At 44.4% G+C, this 20516-nt stretch overlaps 1 long non-coding RNA gene across 1 annotated transcript in view; it reads left to right on the top strand.

Moving 5' to 3' along the window:
* Positions 1-11952, top strand: part of LOC142249174 (uncharacterized) — a 39118-nt gene extending 27166 nt beyond the window's left edge. The window contains exon 2 of the long non-coding RNA XR_012725003.1: positions 11527-11952. This is a non-coding gene — a long non-coding RNA (uncharacterized LOC142249174). The remainder of the gene's footprint in view (positions 1-11526) is intronic.
* Positions 11953-20516: the final 8564 nt, after the last annotated feature.

Here is a 20516-nt window from a genome sequence, read left to right as displayed (position 1 = left end):
CTTTTCCTCTTTTGAAAAAGCCGGCCGCCCATTAATCAATCTCGTATTCCCTGCTTTACCCGCCCACCGGCGGCTGTGATTGGTTGCAGTGAGACACGCCCACCACGCTGAGTGACAGCTGTCACACTGCACCCAATCACAGCAGCAGGTGGGCGTGTCTATACTGTGCAGTAAAATAAATAAATAAATAATTAATTAAAAAAAACGGCGTGCGGTCCCCCCCCATTTTAATACCAGCCAGATAAAGCCATACGGCTGAAGGCTGGTATTCTCAGGATGGGGAGCTCCACGTTATGGGGGGGCCCCCACCCTAACAATATCAGTCAGCAGCCGCCCAGAATTGCCGCATACATTATATGCGACAGTTCTGGGGCTGTACCCGGCTCTTCCCGATTTACCCTGGTGCGTTGGCAAATCGGGGTAATAAGGAGTTATTGGCAGCCCATAGCTGCCAATAAGTCCTAGGTTAATCATGTCAGGCGTCTATGAGACACCCTCAATGATTAATCTGTAAGTGACAGTAAAAAAACACTCACGCCCGAAAAAATCCTTTATTAGAAATAAAAAACACAAACAAATTCCCTCATTACCAATTTATTAACCCCGACAAACCCTCCATGTCCGGCGTACTCCACGGACCTCCAGCGTCGCGTCCAGCTCTGCTGCATGGAGGTGACAGGAGCAGCAGAAGACACCGCCGCTCCGGTCACCTCCACGCAGCTAATGAGATGAGTAGCGCGATCAGCTGCTGTCACTGAGGTTACCCGCGGCCACCGCTGGATCCAGCGGTGGCCGCGAGTTACCTGACTGACAGCAGCTGATCGCGCTACTCACCTCATTAGCTGCGTGGAGGTGACCGGAGCGGCGGTGTCTTCTGCTGCTCCTGTCACCTCCATGCAGCAGAGCTGGACGCGACGCTGGAGGTCCGTGGAGTACGCCGGACATGGAGGGTTTGTCGGGGTTAATAAATTGGTAATGAGGGAATTTGTTTGTGTTTTTTATTTCTAATAAAGGATTTTTTCGGGCGTGAGTGTTTTTTTACTGTCACTTACAGATTAATCATTGAGGGTGTCTCATAGACGCCTGACATGATTAACCTAGGACTTATTGGCAGCTATGGGCTGCCAATAACTCCTTATTACCCCGATTTGCCAACGCACCAGGGTAAATCAGGAAGAGCCGGGTACAGCCCCAGAACTGTCGCATATAATGTATGCGGCAATTCTGGGCGGCTGCTGACTGATATTGTTAGGGTGGGGGGCCCCCCATAACGTGGAGCTCCCCATCCTGAGAATACCAGCCTTCAGCCGTATGGCTTTATCTGGCTGGTATTAAAATGGGGGGGGACCGCACGCCGTTTTTTTTTAATTATTTATTTATTTATTTTACTGCACAGTATAGACACGCCCACCGGCTGCTGTGATTGGGTGCAGTGTGACACCTGTCACTCAGCGTGGTGGGCGTGTCTCACTGCAACCAATCATAGGCGCCGGTGGGCGGGTAAAGCAGGGAATACGAGATTGATTAATGGGCGGCCGGCTTTTTCAAATTAGAAAAAGCCGCCGGAACAGTGTGAACGCCGTGCAGCTCCGGTGATCGGGGATCGGTGAGTATGAGAGAGGGGGGGATACTTCAGTCACTCGGGGGATTAGCGGTCACCGGTGAATCCTTCACAGGTGACCGCTAATCAGTACACGGCACAAAGACAGAGCCGCGGCATGACAATGAAGTCGGGTGAAGTTCACCCGAGTTCATTCTCATCCCGCTACTCTGTCTTCCGACATGTAGTAACGACATTTTGCATCACACACGTACATTTCACACGGACAACACATACACATGTCAGTTATTTCACTCACGCACACACGGACATTCCACACGCACATACGGCTAGCATACGGGATACACACGCAGGCCACACATACCATAAAAACGGACCTAAAAAACGGAAAACGGACCCGAAAAACGGCCCGTTTTACACGGATGTGGTTTTCACGGATGTGTGGCGGAGCCCTAAGAGAGTAGAGGACGGAGAAGACGTAAAATACAATAGGAAGTATGAGTAAGAGAGTAGAGGATGGAGAAGAAGGAAGATACAGAAGGAAGTATGAGTAAGAGAGTAGAGGATGGAGAAGAAGGAAGATACAGAAGGAAGTATGAGTAAGAGAGTAGAGGATGGAGAAGAAGGAAGATACAGAAGGAAGTATGAGTAAGAGAGTAGAGGACGGAGAAAAAGGAAGATACAGAAGGAAGTATGAGTAAGAGAGTAGAGGACGGAGAAAAAGGAAGATACAGAAGGAAGTATGAGTAAGAGCGTAGAGGATGGAGAAGAAGGAACATACAGAAGGAAGTATGAGTAAGAGCGTAGAGGATGGAGAAGAAGGAACATACAGAAGGAAGTATGAGTAAGAGAGTAGAGGACGGAGAAGAAGGAAGATACAGAAGGAAGTATGAGTAAGAGCGTAGAGGATGGAGAAGAAGGAACATACAGAAGGAAGTATGAGTAAGAGAGTAGAGGACGGAGAAAAAGGAAGATACAGAAGGAAGTATGAGTAAGAGCGTAGAGGATGGAGAAGAAGGAACATACAGAAGGAAGTATGACTAAGAGCGTAGAGGACGGAGAGGAAGAAAAATACAGAAGGAAGTATGAGTAAGAGAGTAGAGGACGGAGAAGAAGGAAGATACAGAAGGAAGTATGAGTAAGACAGTAGAGGATGGAGAAGAAGGAAGATATCGAAGGAAGTATGAGTAAGAGAGAAGAGGATGGAGAAGAAGAAAGATACAGAAGGAAGTATGAGTAAGAGTAGAGGATGGAGAAGAAGGAAGATACAGAAGGAAGTATGAATAAGAGAGTAGAGGATGGAGAAGAAGAAAGATACATAAGGAAGTATGAGTAAGAGCGTAGAGGACGGAGAAGAAGGAAGATACATAAGGAAGTATGAGTAAGAGAGTAGAGGACAGAGAAAAAGGAAGATACAGAAGGAAGTATGAGTAAGAGAGTAGAGGACAGAGAAAAAGGAAGATACAGAAGGAAGTATGAGTAAGAGAGTAGAGGACAGAGAAAAAGGAAGATACAGAAGGAAGTATGAGTAAGAGAGTAGAGGATGGAGAAGAAGGAAGATACAGAAGGGAGTATGAGTAAGAGAGTAGAGGATGGAGAAGAAGGAAGATACAGAAGGAAGTATGAGTAAGAGAGTAGAGGACAAAGAAGAAGGAAGATACAGAAGGGAGTATGAGTAAGAGCGTAGAGGATGGAGAAGAAGGAACATACAGAAGGAAGTATGACTAAGAGCGTAGAGGACGGAGAAGAAGAAAAATACAGAAGGAAGTATGAGTAAGAGAGTAGAGGACGGAGAAGAAGGAAGATACAGAAGGAAGTATGAGTAAGACAGTAGAGGATGGAGAAGAAGGAAGATATCGAAGGAAGTATGAGTAAGAGAGAAGAGGATGGAGAAGAAGAAAGATACATAAGGAAGTATGAGTAAGAGTAGAAGATGGAGAAGAAGGAAGATACAGAAGGAAGTATGAATAAGAGAGTAGAGGATGGAGAAGAAGAAAGATACATAAGGAAGTATGAGTAAGAGCGTAGAGGACGGAGAAGAAGGAAGATACAGAAGGAAGTATGAGTAAGAGACTAGAGGACGGAGAAGAAGAAATATACATAAGGAAGTATGAGTAAGAGTAGAGGATGGAGAAGAAGGAAGATACAGAAGGAAGTATGAGTAAGAGAGTAGAGGATGGAGAAGAAGGAAGATACATAAGGAAGTATGAGTAAGTGAGTAGAGGACGGAGAAGAAGGAAGATACAGAAGGAAGTATGAGTAAGAGACTAGAGGACGGAGAAGAAGAAATATACATAAGAAAGTATGAGTAAGAGTAGAGGATGGAGAAGAAGGAAGATACAGAAGGAAGTATGAGTAAGAGCGTAGAGGACGGAGAAGAAGGAAGATACATAAGGAAGTATGAGTAAGAGAGTAGAGGATGGAGAAGAAGGAAGATACATAAGGAAGTATGAGTAAGTGAGTAGAGGACGGAGAAGAAGGAAGATACATAAGGAAGTATGAGTAATTTTTGCATTAGTTTTTTGCAAAATTTTGAAAAAAGTAGACAATATAATAATAAAAAAAGAATATTTGCACAAATCAAAACGCATAAAAATCATATTATGTGAATGTGAATGTTGTCAAATCTAGTTTGCCTGGAGTCGATTCCCTCATCTCTTGTGACACCTCTGCTGACAATCACTTTCCCTAGAGTTGGGAAGTCGGTTGTCAATCAATTTCTCCCCAAAAACAACAATTTTTATGAAGTTGGCGGAAGTCGTCTTGTAATGAGCGGCTGCAGTCCGATCTCCGCCATTATCGCTAGTTAATTGCTTTTCCCGTCTGACGTCTCGCAGAATTCGCTGGGCACAAGACAAGTCGACTACTTATCAGGTATTAATATTTATTATCGCGGAGGGTTAATCTCAGGGGTCACGGAGAGATTGTAAAACAACGTGGCCCCGGCCTCACTAGAGGTGACCCCGTGTCCCATTAATTGGCCGGGCTCAGCGTCCGCTCACATTAAAGCCCTCAGGTGCGGGATTTGTGAACTTGTCTCCTTCCTGATTACATCCGATGGTGACTGGCACAACGGCGGATTCTAGGAATCCTTCTTCAATAGGAGCTCCTCCGGAGAGAATAGCGGGGAATTTAGCTGCGGGATCAGGCTAATCTCTAGGACAAGAGCAGCTCCGACTTTCAACAGAAGATATAAAGCTGAGCAAAGTCAGAAATGAAGGGAACAATATAATATAAATGGAAATTGAACTGGCTGCGTTATATTCAATAAATCCAATGCAATGTCAGGACACTGGAGCACAGAGACCTGCTGAGATACACCGGGAATACAAAGCTGCCAATGTCTCTGCTGCCTGGATGCCAAGTTACAAAGAGGCGGCTGCAGACTGAAGGAGGGTCATAGAACGGACCGGGTGACCGGCAGCAGCGCTCACCAAGTGTGGACGGAGGTCTATGTCTCATACGGAAATATTACAGATATCTGCACAGAAGCCGATTTCTGCGAGAGTGAAGTAACCACACAGAATCTTATCCTGTATCTCTGTATACAGGGAGCTCCCCCTAGTGGTGGCTGCAGACAGAATCTTATCATGCATCTCTGTGTACAGGGAGCTCCCCCTAGTGGTGGCTGCAGACAGAATCTTATCCTGTATCTCTGTATACAGGGAGCTCCCCCTAGTGGTGGCTGCAGACAGAATCTTATCATGTACAGTCATATGAAAAAGTTTGGGCACCCCTATTAATGTTAACCCTTTTTTTTTATAACAATTTGGGTTTTTGCAACAGCTATTTCAGTTTCATATATCTAATAACTGATGGACTCAGTAATATTTCTGAATTGAAGTGAGGTTTATTGTACTAACAGAAACTGTGCATTCCGCATTTAAACAAAATTTGACCGGTGCAAAAGTATGGGCACCCTTATCAATTTCTTGATTTGAACACTCCTAACTACTTTTTACTGACTTACTAAAGCACTAAATTGGTTTTGTAACCTCATTGAGCTTTGAACTTCATAGGCAGGTGTATCCAATCATGAGGAAAGGTATTTAAGGTGGCCACTTGCAAGTTGTTCTCCTATTTGAATCTCCTATGAAGAGTGGCATCATGGGCTCCTCAAAACAACTCTCAAATGATCTGAAAACAAAGATTATTCAACATAGTTGTTCAGAGGAAGGATACAAAAAGTTGTCTCAGAGATTTAAACTGTCAGTTTCCACTGTGAGGAACATAGTAAGGAAATGGAAGAACACAGGTACAGTTCTTGTTAAGCCCAGAAGTGGGAGGCCAAGAAAAATATCAGAAAGGCAGAAAAGAAGAATGGTGAGAACAGTCAAGGACAATCCACAGACCACCTCCAAAGACCTGCAGCATCATCTTGCTGCAGATGGTGTCAATGTGCATCGGTCAACAATACAGCGCACGTTGCACAAGGAGAAGCTGTATGGTAGAGTGATGCAAAAGAAGCAGTTTCTGCAAGCATGCCACAAACAGAGTCACCTGAGGTGTGCAAAAGCACATTTGGACAAGCCAGTTACATTTTGGAAGAAGGTCCTGTGGACTGATGAAACAAAGATTGAGTTGTTTGGTCATATAAAAAGGCGTTATGCATGGAGGCAAAAAAACACGGCATTCCAAGAAAAGCACTTGCTACCCACAGTAAAATTTGGTGGAGGTTCCATCATGCTTTGGGACTCTGTGGCTAATGCCGGCACCGGGAATCTTGTTAAAGTTGAGGGTCGCATGGATTCAACTCAGTATCAGCAGATTCTTGACAATAATGTGCAAGAATCAGTGACGAAGTTGAAGTTACGCAGGGGATGGATATTTCAGCAAGACAATGATCCAAAACACCGCTCCAAATCTACTCAGGCATTCATGCAGAGGAACAATTACAATGTTCTGTAATGGCCATCCCAGTCCCCAGACCTGAATATCATTGAAAATCTGTGGGATGATTTGAAGCGGCTGTCCATGCTCGGCGACCATCAAACTTAACTGAACTGGAATTGTTTTGTAAACAGGAATGAAATATACCTTCATCCAGGATCCAGGAACTCATTAAAAGCTACAGGAAGCGACTAGAGGCTGTGATTTTTGCAAAAGGAGGATCTACAAAATATTAATGTCACTTTTATGTCGAAGTGCCCATACTTTTGCACCGGTAAAATTTTGTTTAAATGCGGATTGCACATTTTCTGTTAGTACAATAAACCTCATTTCAATCCAGAAATATTACTCAGTCCATCAGTTATTAGATATATGAAACTGAAATAGCTGTTGCAAAACCCCAAATTGTTATAAAGAAAAAAGGTTAACATTAATAGGGGTGCCCAAACTTTTTCATATGACTGTATCTCTGTATACAGGGAGCTCCCCCTAATGGTGACTGCAGACAGGATCTTATCATGTATCTCTGTATACAGGGAGCTCCCCCTAGTGGTGGCTGCAGACAGAGTCTTATCATGTATTTCTGTATACAGGGAGCTCCCCCTAGTGGTGGCTGCAGACAGAATCTTATCATGTCTATCTATATACAGGGAGCTCCCCCTAGTGATGGCTGCAGACAGAACCTTATCAGGTATCTCTGTATACAGGGAGCTCCCCCTAGTGGTGGCTGCAGACAGAATAATATCATGTATCTCTGTATACAGGGAACTCCCCCTAGTGGTGGCCGCAGACAGAATCTTATTATGTATCTCTGTATACAGGGAGCTCCCCTAGTGGTGGCTGCAGACAGAATCTTATCATGTATTTCTGTATACAGGGAGCTCCCCCTAGTGGTGGCTGCAGACAGAATCTTATCAGGTATCTCTGTATACAGGGAGCTCCCCCTAGTGGTGGCTGCAGACAGAATAATATCATGTATCTCTGTATACAGGGAACTCCCCCTAGTGGTGGCCGCAGACAGAATCTTATTATGTATCTCTGTATACAGGGAGCTCCCCCTAGTGGTGGCTGCAGACAGAATATTATCATGTATCTCTGTATACAGGGAGCTCCCCCTAGTGGTGGCCGCAGACAGAATCTTATTATGTATCTCTGTATACAGGGAGCTCCCCCTAGTGGTGGCTGCAGACAGAATCTTATCATGTATCTCTGTATACAGGGAGCTCCCCCTAGTGGTGGCTGCAGACAGAATAATATCATGTATCTCTGTATACAGGGAACTCCCCCTAGTGGTGGCTGCGAACAGAATCTTATTATATATCTCTGTATACAGGGAGCTCCCCCTAGTGGTGGCTGCAGACAGGAGCTTCTTATATATTTCTGTTTACAGGGAGCTCTCCCCAGTGGTGGCTGCAGACAGAATCTTATCATGTATTTCTGTATACAGGGAGCTCCCCCTAGTGGTGGCTGCAGACAGAATCTTATCAGGTATCTCTGTATACAGGGAGCTCCCCCTAGTGGTGGCTGCAGACAGAATAATATCATGTATCTCTGTATACAGGGAACTCCCCCTAGTGGTGGCCGCAGACAGAATCTTATTATGTATCTCTGTATACAGGGAGCTCCCCCTAGTGGTGGCTGCAGACAGAATATTATCATGTATCTCTGTATACAGGGAGCTCCCCCTAGTGGTGGCCGCAGACAGAATCTTATTATGTATCTCTGTATACAGGGAGCTCCCCCTAGTGGTGGCTGCAGACAGAATCTTATCATGTATCTCTGTATACAGGGAGCTCCCCCTAGTGGTGGCTGCAGACAGAATAATATCATGTATCTCTGTATACAGGGAACTCCCCCTAGTGGTGGCTGCGAACAGAATCTTATTATATATCTCTGTATACAGGGAGCTCCCCCTAGTGGTGGCTGCAGACAGGAGCTTCTTATATATTTCTGTTTACAGGGAGCTCTCCCCAGTGGTGGCTGCAGACAGAATCATATCATGTATCTGTGTATACAGGAAGCTCCACCTTGTGGTGCCTGGAGACCGAATCTTATCATGTATCTCTGTATACAGGGAGCTCCCCCTAGTGGTGGCTGCAGACAGAATCTTATCATGTATCTCTGTATACAGGGAGCTCCCCCTAGTGGTGGCTGCAGACAGAATCTTATCATGTATCTCTGTATACAGGGAGCTCCCCCTAGTGGTGGCTGCAGACAGAATCCACAGGTATCAAATGTTGGTATTTTAACTAGGTTTCTAAATTAATAAAGCTGAGCTTTTCCAGTAGAAGATAATCCCTTTAAAGTTATTTTGGATTAGGTTCCCTTCAGATTGATTTCTATACGGTTTTGCTGTGATACAATAAAACATTATACTGGGCTCCTCCTGGAATACTTTTATCTTTTAGGGGCATAAAAGTATTGACAAAGTTTTTTTTGCATTGGAAACACAAAAATTACAGTCTTTAGAATTGATATTAACCTTTTCTTATCTGTATATAACTGAAAACAAATCTGCGCATTAATGAATTCAGAATGATGGAAGAATAGATTCCCCTCCCCACAATCTCATGCCTCATTATAGTGCCGCAATCTACGGCTTCACATTTGAAGAAACCGTTATGTGCTGAATGTGACCCTGCTTTAAATAGTTATTTAGAGAAAATACAAAGCATCCAAGAATATGCCATTACCCTACAGCAAGAGGGAAAATCACTCTGCAGGGAAATACACTGCGGCCGCCCCACAGCTAGAGGCCATGGAAGCGGGGCGTATATTACTGCTGCTTACTGCGCAAAAAACAGTGATAAAATATATATATATATATATATATATATATATATATATATATATATATAGAGAGAGAGATATATAGTTATATACATAAACATCTAGTCTGTTCATTACCTGAGTCTCACTTATCAATACTCCTGAGGAAGGGTCTTGCGGAGTGTGAATATTGATGGTGATCTACTTTTGGAGAAGTTTTGGAGAAATCAGTAATCAGGAGATTCCGGAGACCTGATCATGTGGTGCCTTATTGTTCTGATCATCCCAGTGGGTAATGCTGATTCTGAGCCGCCGACTGCAAAACACATCAATTATCTCCTGACCGAGAGGTTCTACTAAGAATCATGACATGTAAGACCGAGCGACTTGTAAGTAAAGTTTTGCACATTTTCAGAATATAAATAAAAACAACTCTAGTTACGGTATACATGATACTTCTCACATCTAATCATGTCAATAAGTGTGACCCTTTGATATGCCTGTTTGGGGTGGTGGAGGAAGAGTCCTGGGATCATTACATGACAATATTCCTCAGAGAGGCATTGTTTCTGGCTAGGAAATTAATAGCTCTGAGGTGGATGGGAGATTCGAATCCAACTGTGCGGTCCTGGGTTAAACTAGTCAATGCAACCATAGTCTATGAGCGGGTGGTATATTATAATAGGGGGTGCCCGGGAAAATTTAACAAAATCTGGGGTCTGTGGAATTCTTCTCCAGACACACTTGCGGAGGTTTGAGGGAGATTATGCGGATAATGGTGGTTCCCGTTAGATGTTGGGATATGAAACACTGTCCAATGGTATATTGAGGTATAATAATGCAATGTGGCTGTTGTTGTTCTTTCTTTCTTCCTTTTTCTATTCCTCTTTCTATCTTGTTTTCAAAATATGGTCATGCTGATAGTTACAGCTGTTCTTATGCTCAATATAAAATTAGATATATATGCAAATGATAAGAAGTATGGATAATAACATTGTTCTACCTTAAGTGCTAAAGATATTATGGACTTTATATGACTGTTTATTGTTATATTCAAATATTACTATCTATATACTGAGCTATCTTTATATGGCAAATGTCAGTTGTACCATGTTTGAAATTGTTAATAAAACGAAGTTAAAAAAAAATAAATCATGTCAATAGGTATAAAAGGGCAGTATTATAGTGGTTATATTCTTATACATAGGAGCAGTATTATAGCAGTTATATTCTAGTACATAAGGGGCAGTATTATAGTAGTTATATTCTTTGACATTGGAGCAGTATTATAGTAGTTATATTCTTGTACATAGGGGCAGTATTATAGTAGTCATATTCTTGTACATAGGAGGCAGTATTATAGTAGTTATATTCTTGTACGTAGGGGCAGTATTACAGTAGTTATATTCTTGTACATAGGAGGAGTATTATAGTAGTTATATTCTTTGACATTGGAGCAGTATTATAGTAGTTATATTCTTGTACATAGGGGCAGTATTATAGTAGTTATATTCTGGTATATGGGAGGCAGTATTATAGTATTATATATTCTTGTACATAGGGGGCAGTATTATAGTAGTTATATTCTTGTACATAGAGGGCAGTATTATAGTAGATATATTCTTGTACATAGGGGCAGTATTATAGTAATTATATTCTTGTACATAGAGGGCAGTATTATAGTAGATATATTCTTGTACATAGGGGCAGTATTATAGTAATTATATTCTTGTACATAGAGGGCAGTATTATAGTAGTTATATTCTTGTACATAGGAGCAGTATTATAGTAGATATATTCTTGTACATAGAGGGCAGTATTATAGTAGTTATATTCTTGTACATAGAGGCAGTATTATAGTAGTTATATTCTTGTACATAGGGGCAGTATTATAGTAGTTATATTCTTGTACATAGGGCAGTATTATAGTAGTTATATTCTTGTACATAGGAGCAGTATTATAGTAGTTATATTCTTGTACATAGGGGCAGTATTGTGTTGACTGTATACTGTACTTATATCTCCATGTGATGATGAGTCTTCTGCTGCTCAGTTCTCCTCCCGTTTCTCTTATATGAGTTTCTTCCACTATGTAATTTGTCTTAGAGAGTCTTCACCCAATAAAATGTTTTTCTTAAGATTTATGATGGTGATCTATAGAAAATGAAGATAAATTACTGGGCTGATTGTTTCTTTTGAGTATTTGTTGCTCCCGGGATGGTTGGTTACTTTGTTCTATAGTCTTATGTGCACAAATCTTTGCCCTTTTTGATAATTAATTACTATATGTTTGTCTTTTATTTCAGGAATATCATTCCCCAGGGCTCCCCCACCTTCCCCCACATGTACACGTCCAGTGATTATATATTTAATTCTTTACTGTAAGTCTGGACCCAGAGAATAATCCAGCAGGTTATCCCTATGGGGGAGTGGGAGTTCTGCGGGTAATTTCCTGATTATTACCAGAGTTACTGCTACAGATCCAGATAAGTAATTCAAGAATCCATCAACCTCGACAGTCTAATCAAGGAGCCAAGGAGCTGCTGATCCGCAGTTACAATGCAACTTCATTCATGTTCTAATATATGCATTGCTCACACTTGACCTTGGAAATGAATCTGTCTTGTGTTGCATGTCCCTTTAAACAAAACCTATGCTCTGAAGCCACTTAACATTGTATATGGCGGCATTGCAGGTATTATATTAATAAATGGAGACATTTTCAAATGTAATAGTATCAATAGGATGTCTTCAGAGATTCCCATGCTACAATATAACAATGACAATGGAACTCCCAGTAATGGCTGCCGACATTAGATCATCTCCTCTATAAATAATTATTTGTCTAGTGAGTGCAGCTCTGGAGTATAATACAGGATGTAACTCAGGCTCAGAACAGGATAAGTAATGTATGTACACAGTGACTGCACCAGAAGAATAGTGAGTGCAGCTCTGGAGTATAATACAGGATGTAACTCAGGATCAGTGCAGGATCAGTAATGTAATGTATGTACACAGTGACTGCACCAGCAGAATAGTGAGTGCAGCTCTGGAGTATAATACAGGATGTAACTCAGGCTCAGAACAGGATAAGTAATGTATGTACACAGTGACTGCACCAGCAGAATAGTGAGCGCAGCTCTGGAGTATAATACAGGCGGTAACTCAGGATCAGAACAGGATAAGTAATGTAATGTATGGACACAGTGACTGCACCAGCAGAATAGTGAGTGCAGCTCTGGAGTATAATACAGGCGGTAACTCAGGATCAGTACAGGATAAGTAATGTATGTGCACAGTGACTGCACCAGCAGAATAGTGAGTGCAGCTCTGAAGTATAATACAGGATGAAACTCAGGATTAGAACAGGATAAGTAATGTAATATATGTACACAGTGACTGCACCAGCAGAATAGTGAGTGCAGCTCTGGAGTATAATGCAGGATATAACTCAGGATCAGTACAGGATAAGTAATGTAATTTATGAACACAGTGACTGCACCAGTAGAATAGTGAGTGCAGCTCTGGAGTACAATACAGGATGTAACTCAGGATCAGTACAGGATAAGTAATGTAATATGTGTACACAGTGACTCCACCAGCAGAATAGTGAGTGCAGCTCTGGGATATAATGCAGGTAGTAACTAAAGATTTGTACACTATACATTATAGTATATATACAGTGACTGCACTGATTATATAGGTTTAAACAATATATATAACTTTGATGAGAGCTGGACACTGGATTTGTAGGTGTAGTGACCTTTTAACCCCTTATCTGCTGACAGACAATCTTCTGCACATTATACTTCATTTTTTTCTGCTATCCTGCGCTCTTGCTCAGATACCGCATGACTGTGATATTGCTATAAGGAGCAGTGTCCGCCGCCCCTGACTGATGCTTTATGTCTAAGCCTTAAACAACTTTCATTTGTCCAAACAATTAGAAGCTGCGGATCAGCGCTGATGTCTTGTGGTTGGAGCTGACATTATCCTGCGCCCTAAATGCTGACACGGTTTTGCTTTGCTCAGCGCTTTCAAAGGTCACATGATGCAGAGAGCGCGAGGGAAATAAATGTCCTCAGTCCCACACAGCGGAGCGGATCAGGCCAAGAAAATAAACCAGGACTTCCAGGGACTTTATGTGACGCTGCGAGAAACTGATTTATCGCTTACTGTAAATTATAAGTATATTGTAAGTCATCGAGCCTCGTACCTCCAGACTCAGATTTATACACATTATCTAAGACGTAATAACTACTTATCAAGTGACAACATCAAATTACATCACTCATTACTATGACCAAGTGGTGACATCATCACAATAACTGGTGACATCACTTATTGCTATTAATGACCAGTGATATTTGGTCATAACGATTATGTATACATTAGTTATCTTCCAGGAGAAAAGTCTCTTCTGTTCCTCATCTGCTCATCTCCCCCACCATCCATCCATCATTAATCCATCTGCCACTATCCATACCTTATCTCTCCATCCTACAGGTGTCAGGGTATCAGCAAAGTTCCATGTTCTCAGCACAGACCGGATGGATGTAATTATGGACACTCCAAGCTGGTAGGTTCCTGAAGGTAGAAACTTCAAATCAACTTAAAAAATCTTACATATGTCTGCCAAAAGCCGTAGAGATGTCACATCATCGACATCACCCGTCTCACAGCCATGAAAGATAGTGTTTTTACTTATTGGTAATAGATTATATCCATGAAGGGTCTGAGGTGTTAATTTTATTGCACAACAATAGAAGTGTCAGAGCCAAAATGACAAAATTGAGGCCCTTTTCTGGCCCTCTCATATCCCTCTCTTGGCCCTCCCTTTGTCCTTTCTTGGCCTTCCCTTTGTAATCTCTTTGCCCTTTCCTGGTGCTCGTCTTGCCCCCATCTCACCCTCTTCAGGCCCTCTTTTGACCTTCTACTAGCTCTCTTCTGGCCCTCCTCTGGCCGTCTCCTCATCCTTTCCTGGCTTTAGCTTAGCCCTTTCCTGGACCACTCCTGGTCCTCTCCTGGTCCCCTTCTTGCCCTGTCCAGGCCCTCTTTTGACCTTCTACTAGCTCTATCCTGGTCCTCTCTTGGCTTTGGCCTTCTCTGGACCCTCTCCTGGTCCTTTCCTGGACTCCTCTTGGTCCTTTCTCGGCCCTCTCTAGGTCCTTTCAAGGCCCTCTTTTGGCCTTCTCATGGCCCTCTCTTGGCCTCTAAAGGCACATTCATGATCTTCCCATGGCCCTCTCCTGCCCTTCTGCTGGTACATTCACAACCTTCTCCAGGCCCACTCTTGGTCCTATCTTGGCTCTTTTCCTTTCTGGGCCCTCTCATGTCCCTCCCTTCGTTCTCTCCTAGCACTTTCTTGGCCCTCACCTAGCTTTTTTATTTGGCCCACTCATGGTCCTCTCTTAGCTCTTTCTGGGCCTTTTCTTAGCCCTCTCCTAGCCCTTGCTTGGCCCTCTCGTGGTCCTGTCTTGGACTTTTCTTGGCCCTCTCTTGGCCTCTATTGGTCCTACCTTGGCTCTCTTCTTACCCTCTCATGAAGATGGTTGATTCCACCACTACCATCAGACTAGGACTGGTTGACCTGCTGCTGTTCTATCCTTCATTGGTAAGAAAAAAAAAAAACACTCAGCATTGGGTGGAATTTCAGCTGCAGATATGTTTTTTGTCTAGCTTCAGTTGTAGCTTCAGTAAATCATCTTAAAGCTTTTTTAGGGGGAACCAAGAACTGGATATCATATAAGACATTGTCTAAGAAGGACAATGAAAAGTTCAGATAGAATCCTTTATCTCTGGACAAATTCCCATCTTGTATTTGGTAACATTGTAAACCTGTTATAAAGTAGACCACCAAGGAGGAAAGTGTCCAAATTAACTTGGTTTCCAACTTATCTGGTGAGGCCTTAGCATCCACCGAAACAACCTCTTTATCAAAAATGTCCTTTAACCAGTGGATCTCCAGCTGGTGAGCAAAAAGTAACAAAAAGTCAAAGCAACAACTTTCCCCAATTGGTTGATTGATCGGATGATTCATTGATTGACTTGATATATCGGGTTTTTTTTGCACAACTGCCGGAGATGGAGAAGCAGCCAAAGTCTTAAATAAAAGCTTACAATAAAACGCTGTGTTCTAGACAAACCCAATTTAGACAAGTTGTTATGGACTCTGGAGAAACCATATTTTATAGTTACTTATTGATTAGACTCCAGATACAGTAAATCTCCGAGAACCTGAAACGCGGCGCCGAGAAGCAGCGCTGAGGATTTGACATTGTCCCGGTGCGGAATTTCCTGACCCCCAATTTGGGTGGGTGTTTTAGCAGTCGGCTGTTCTTATTCCGTGCCCAGCTCCTGCCAAGCGAGACGGCCCTGTTGTGGTTATTTATTAGCAGTTAATTGCATGACAGATCGCTATTGACGAGCACTCAGTGGATGGCAGATGGCCAATAAGACTTTAAGTGTTCTCTGCCCCTTCTCCCCTAGTCAGCCTCTTAGTTAAAAAAAAAAATCTTTAAAGCATTTAATCCAATGTCAAACACTGCAGAACATCTTGCGCCTGCCACGGGAGGAAGAGCTGCCAAGATGTGCCAGGTGTAAACGGAAATGAGAGGTGATGCCCTGAGATAAAAAGGAGCCGCTTTCACCGTTGGGGCACATGAAGATCTTTTATTGGAGCTATTGTGTGATAATCCCCATGGAAGGCGCAGGGTCGGCCAGAAAATACAAACTTCAACTTTCCCTACGGCAGGAATTGTTTATTAGAAGCTTCTCGCGGCTGGAGAATTGGATTATACTTAACACGATGAAGCTTTTCTTTCAGGAGTGGTGGCTTTCTCCAGGACAGAATTGTCACGGTTCCGCTGTGCGGAGTATTTTGCATTTGAAAATGCACTGCATTGTGTCTTGTGCACTCTTTACAGGTTCTATTTGACCATTAGGGTCCACGCTGGTTTTGGGAGGTGCCTTCACAGATGCGCCTCGTTCTTGGTGATTGCTCTGTTTCTTTACTGGGCTTGCTCTGTCTGAACTTCCCCAGTTGTACTTCATGTGTCGCGGGCGGGGGCGCAGGCCACATCAGGCCGCTCGGATCCGGGGTCGTGGCTGTGGCTCGAGTGGCAGCCGGATCCAGGGCTCGTGCAGCAGTCCGTCACCCACAACTTAATAAAGGGGTTATTTACAGGGGAGAGTTTGTCAGTGACGCCACCCATGGGTTGCGGTGATAGTTTGGTGACACCGCCGCTGCCTTGGTATGGGGTGCCCGGGGCTGATGGAGCAGGGCAGCAGGATGGTATCCCCTCCACGGGTAGGGGAGGTGTTGTCACGAGGCCCAGTTGTAGGTGGCGTGGTATGCTGGCGCACAGCCTGCAGGCTGGACCGGGTGATACCGGTGTACTCACTGTTTTTGAATAAGTCACACAGAGTCAAAGTAGTAAACCAAGTGCCGGATACCGGTAGCCTCTGGAGGGGTGTGCTCGGTTCCCGCACACCAGTGAATAGAACAGGGGCCCTTCCTCCTGCACTCTAGTTCGGTGTCTCGTGTGTTGACTAGTCCGCATGGAATGAGAAAAGTCCGCTCCCGGTCTCTTTGTTTAGGGAGCTGTGGCCTGCGAGATCTGACCCTTGGGATTTTTGCAGGCACTTGCAGACGCCCTATCCCCCGCGTTGGGCTTCCGCTCTATCTGGGCTACTCGTGGGACAAGACTTGGAATCTGGTCCCCTGCTGGTTAATTGGAAAGGTGCTTGAAGCTGTCCTCGCCCTGGGGTCCAGGTACCCCGACTGTGCACGGCCTCTGGACCGGATTCCCACTGTCGGCACCAGCGGGCTACAACCCTGCCCTGGTCCACTTAAGGTCTCCCGCGACCGGATCTCCGTCGCCTGTGGCCCTGCTCTGCCGTCTGCCACCTAGTCAGCTCAGGTAGTCCGGTAGTCCGGGAGCTATAACCCCCGACTACCACTTCACTCCTCTCACTTCCACTGTGAGCACTAGACTAAAGGATGCTTTACACGCTGCGACATCGCTAACGATATATCGTCGGGGTCACGTCGTTAGTGACGCACATCAGGCGCTGTTAGCGACATCGCAGCGTGTAACACCAAGGAGCGACGATCAACGATCGCAAAAGCGTCAAAAATAGTTGATCGTTGACACGTCGCTCCTTTTCATAATATCGTTGGTGGTGCATGCCGCTGGTGGTTCGTCGTTCCTGCTGCATCTACATGTGACACCGCAGGAACGACGAACATCTCTTTACCTGCGTACACCGGCAATGAGGAAGGAAGGAGGTGGGCAGCATGTTCCGGCCGCTCATCTCCGCCCCTCCTCTGCTATTGAGCGGCCGCTTAGTGATGCCGCAGTGACGTCGCTATGACGCCAAACGCACCTCCCCCTTGAAGGAGGGATTGTTCGGCGGTCACAGCGACGTCGCTGAAAAGGTATGTGCGTGTGACGCTGCCGTAGCGATAATGTTCGCTATGACAGTGATCACCAAATATCGCACGAACGACGGGGGCGGGTGCCATCGTTAGCGATGTTGCAGCGTGTAAAGCACCCTTAACTGTTTCTCTTTCTGACTCAGACTGTCTTGTTCCCTCCCTGAACACCTCAGGACCCCTAGGTGGGCGTCACCATCTGGCTAGCCCCGCCCACTGGTGTGTCCCTATTGTCCTGGGGGGTGACTAGGCTTTGTGGCTGGTGTGTGTGCGGTTATGTTGGTAAGACAAGGAGGAGAGAGTCTGGAAGATGGGTGCAGTCTCCTGTGACAACCTGATTTTGTCAGACATGTTTGCTCAGTGTGCTCTTGGCTTCTGTCTGGTGTAAGTGTTCTGATCTTGGATTTTGACCTTGGACCTCTTCCTGACCACGTCTCTGTCTGCTTCCTGAACCTTATACATTAACTCCTGGCTTCTGACATCGGATCTCTTCCTGACTACGTCTCTTTCTGCTCCCTGAACCTTATACATTACCTCCCAGCTTTTGACCTTGGACCTCTTCCTGACCACATCTCTGTCTGCTCCCTGAATCTTATACGTACTTCCCAGCTTTTGACCTTGGACCTCTTCCTGACCACGTTTCTGTCTGCTCCCTGATCCTTATACGTTACCTCCCAGCTTCTGACCTCGGATCTCTTCCTGACCACGTCTCTGTCTCCTCCCTGAACTACATACATTACATCCCGGCTTCTGACCTCAGATCTCTTCCTGACCACGTTTCTGTCTGCTCTCTGAACCTTATATGTTACCTCCCGGCTTCTGACCTCAGACCTCTTCCTGACCACAACTCTGTCTGATTTCTAAATCTTGTACATTACCTCCTGGCTCATGATTCCGGCTTGTCTGACTACCCTTCTATTCATACTGCCCATAGTGTCTAACATCACAAGAACCTTACTGCATGTGTTGAATCTATGGAAAACAATTTAGACATAGAGGGAAGAGGTTATGGTCATATCAAAGGGGCCCAAGGAGATCAATTGTAAAAACCTGTACTGAGATGATGGAAGACCCTTTTATACTGCGGCCGCACATGTTCAATACAGGGGTCCCTCCGGGCACATGATGATCGGCTTAGTATTCTTTGTCTCCTCCTCTTGGACCTCTGAACAACTCATGTTACTTTGTATCACTTTCATTTGGAATGTTCCTTTAAAATGATACACTGTTTCAAAGTTTGGAAAATAAGCAATGAAAGTAAATAAATATTTGAAATACTTAAAATGTAAACAAAAAAATGACACTGGCGCCTGAAGAATCCAGAAGTTTAAAGTTTAACCGAGTTTTAGTTCAGATTAGAAAGAACTAAGGATTTTGGGAAGTGAATCCCCGATAATCATCAGGAGTCACGGCTTCTTTCATGTGATTGAATCATTCAATGATTCACAAAATCTGATATTCAGTAAATTACTGGATATGAAATATATTCTGGTTACATCATTCTGACATGCAAAGACATGAAACAGAACCAGTGCCGCCCGGGCACCTCTGCTACATCCTACGAGGCTCCTCCACATCGCCAGGAAGACCACGTGGAAGATGATCTGTCGCCTGGTGCCAAGATCTGCAGGAGAATGAGCAATAAAAGTGGGAGCAGAGGCATCTGCAGATCATTGCGAAGGATCCACTGACAAGATGATATCATAGAGCTGCAGCAACGAGCAAAGCGGGATATGCAGATTTCATTAAAGGGCAGAATAATCACCTCCAGAAATAGATTCTGATCCCCCACAGAACACACCATGGTGGTAGTCATTACAAACCCTGGAAAAGAGGACTGACAACCAATATGGCTGCCGGTATCCTTTCCCCTGGTGTGTCACAAGGAGTTTTTGCAAACTTCACCAGCTGTCATGGCGGCATCAGGATCTGTTCAGACTACAGATTCTGACACTTCACCCGATAACTTCTCTGATGTCTGTGATCTGTGTAGGCAGACTAGTCTATTTGTTAGTTTGATCACATATTGTGAGGAAGCCAATCACATCTGCTCCCCTCCTATATATGCTGGATAGATCCTTACACCTATGCCAGCTATTGTTTATCTTAGCTGGTCTGGTGAGGTGTTGTAATCCAGACTGTCTGGTGGTTGCTATACTTGTTGCTGAGTGTGGTTGTGGAGTTAACCCTTGTTGCCTTTTGTTTTTACTTTCCTGCTCTTGCTTTTCTTTTGAGTCTCTCCTTGTCTATTCCTGTGCGTGCGTGCGTGTGTGTGTGTGTGTGTGCAGTGTGTCAGAGTTTTGATTTTCCCTTGTCTGGCTTTATCTGTTTTCCATCACACTCCTGCCCCATCCTTCCCTGTTGGGGGGAATCAGAATAGTAATGGTTAGGAGAATACCAGGAATGGGACTCAGGCATCTCCACCATCAGGAGTAACCCTGAGGTCTTTACAACTTCGCCAACTGTAATTTCAGCGTCAGGATCTGTTCAGACTACAGATTCTGCCTCTCTGCCCGATAACTTCTCTGATATTTGTGATCGGGGCAGGCTGACTTGGGCGTCGTCTTGCAGAGAGTCGATTCATAGGCAGGCTAGCAAGAATTAATCTCTGCTAGTCTGTTTGTTAGGCCAGTGTCCCACTTGAGATTGCCTCGCGTGTATCTCGCGCTAGTTTCGCGGTGCATCACCCGTCACGGGATCACACTCTGCTCACAGGAGCGGGTTGGCTGCATAGAGATGCATGCAACTGACCCGCTCCTGTGAGGAGAGTATGAGTCTGTGCCGGGTGATGCACCGCGAAACTAGCGTGAGATACACGCGAGGCAATCTCAAGTGGGACACCGGCCTTAGCCTCCTTTG

The sequence above is a fragment of the Anomaloglossus baeobatrachus genome, chromosome 8 (genome assembly GCF_048569485.1).
Source record: "Anomaloglossus baeobatrachus isolate aAnoBae1 chromosome 8, aAnoBae1.hap1, whole genome shotgun sequence".
NCBI classification, from domain to species: domain Eukaryota; kingdom Metazoa; phylum Chordata; class Amphibia; order Anura; family Aromobatidae; genus Anomaloglossus; species Anomaloglossus baeobatrachus.
This window is presented reverse-complemented; position numbering and strand designations above follow the sequence as displayed.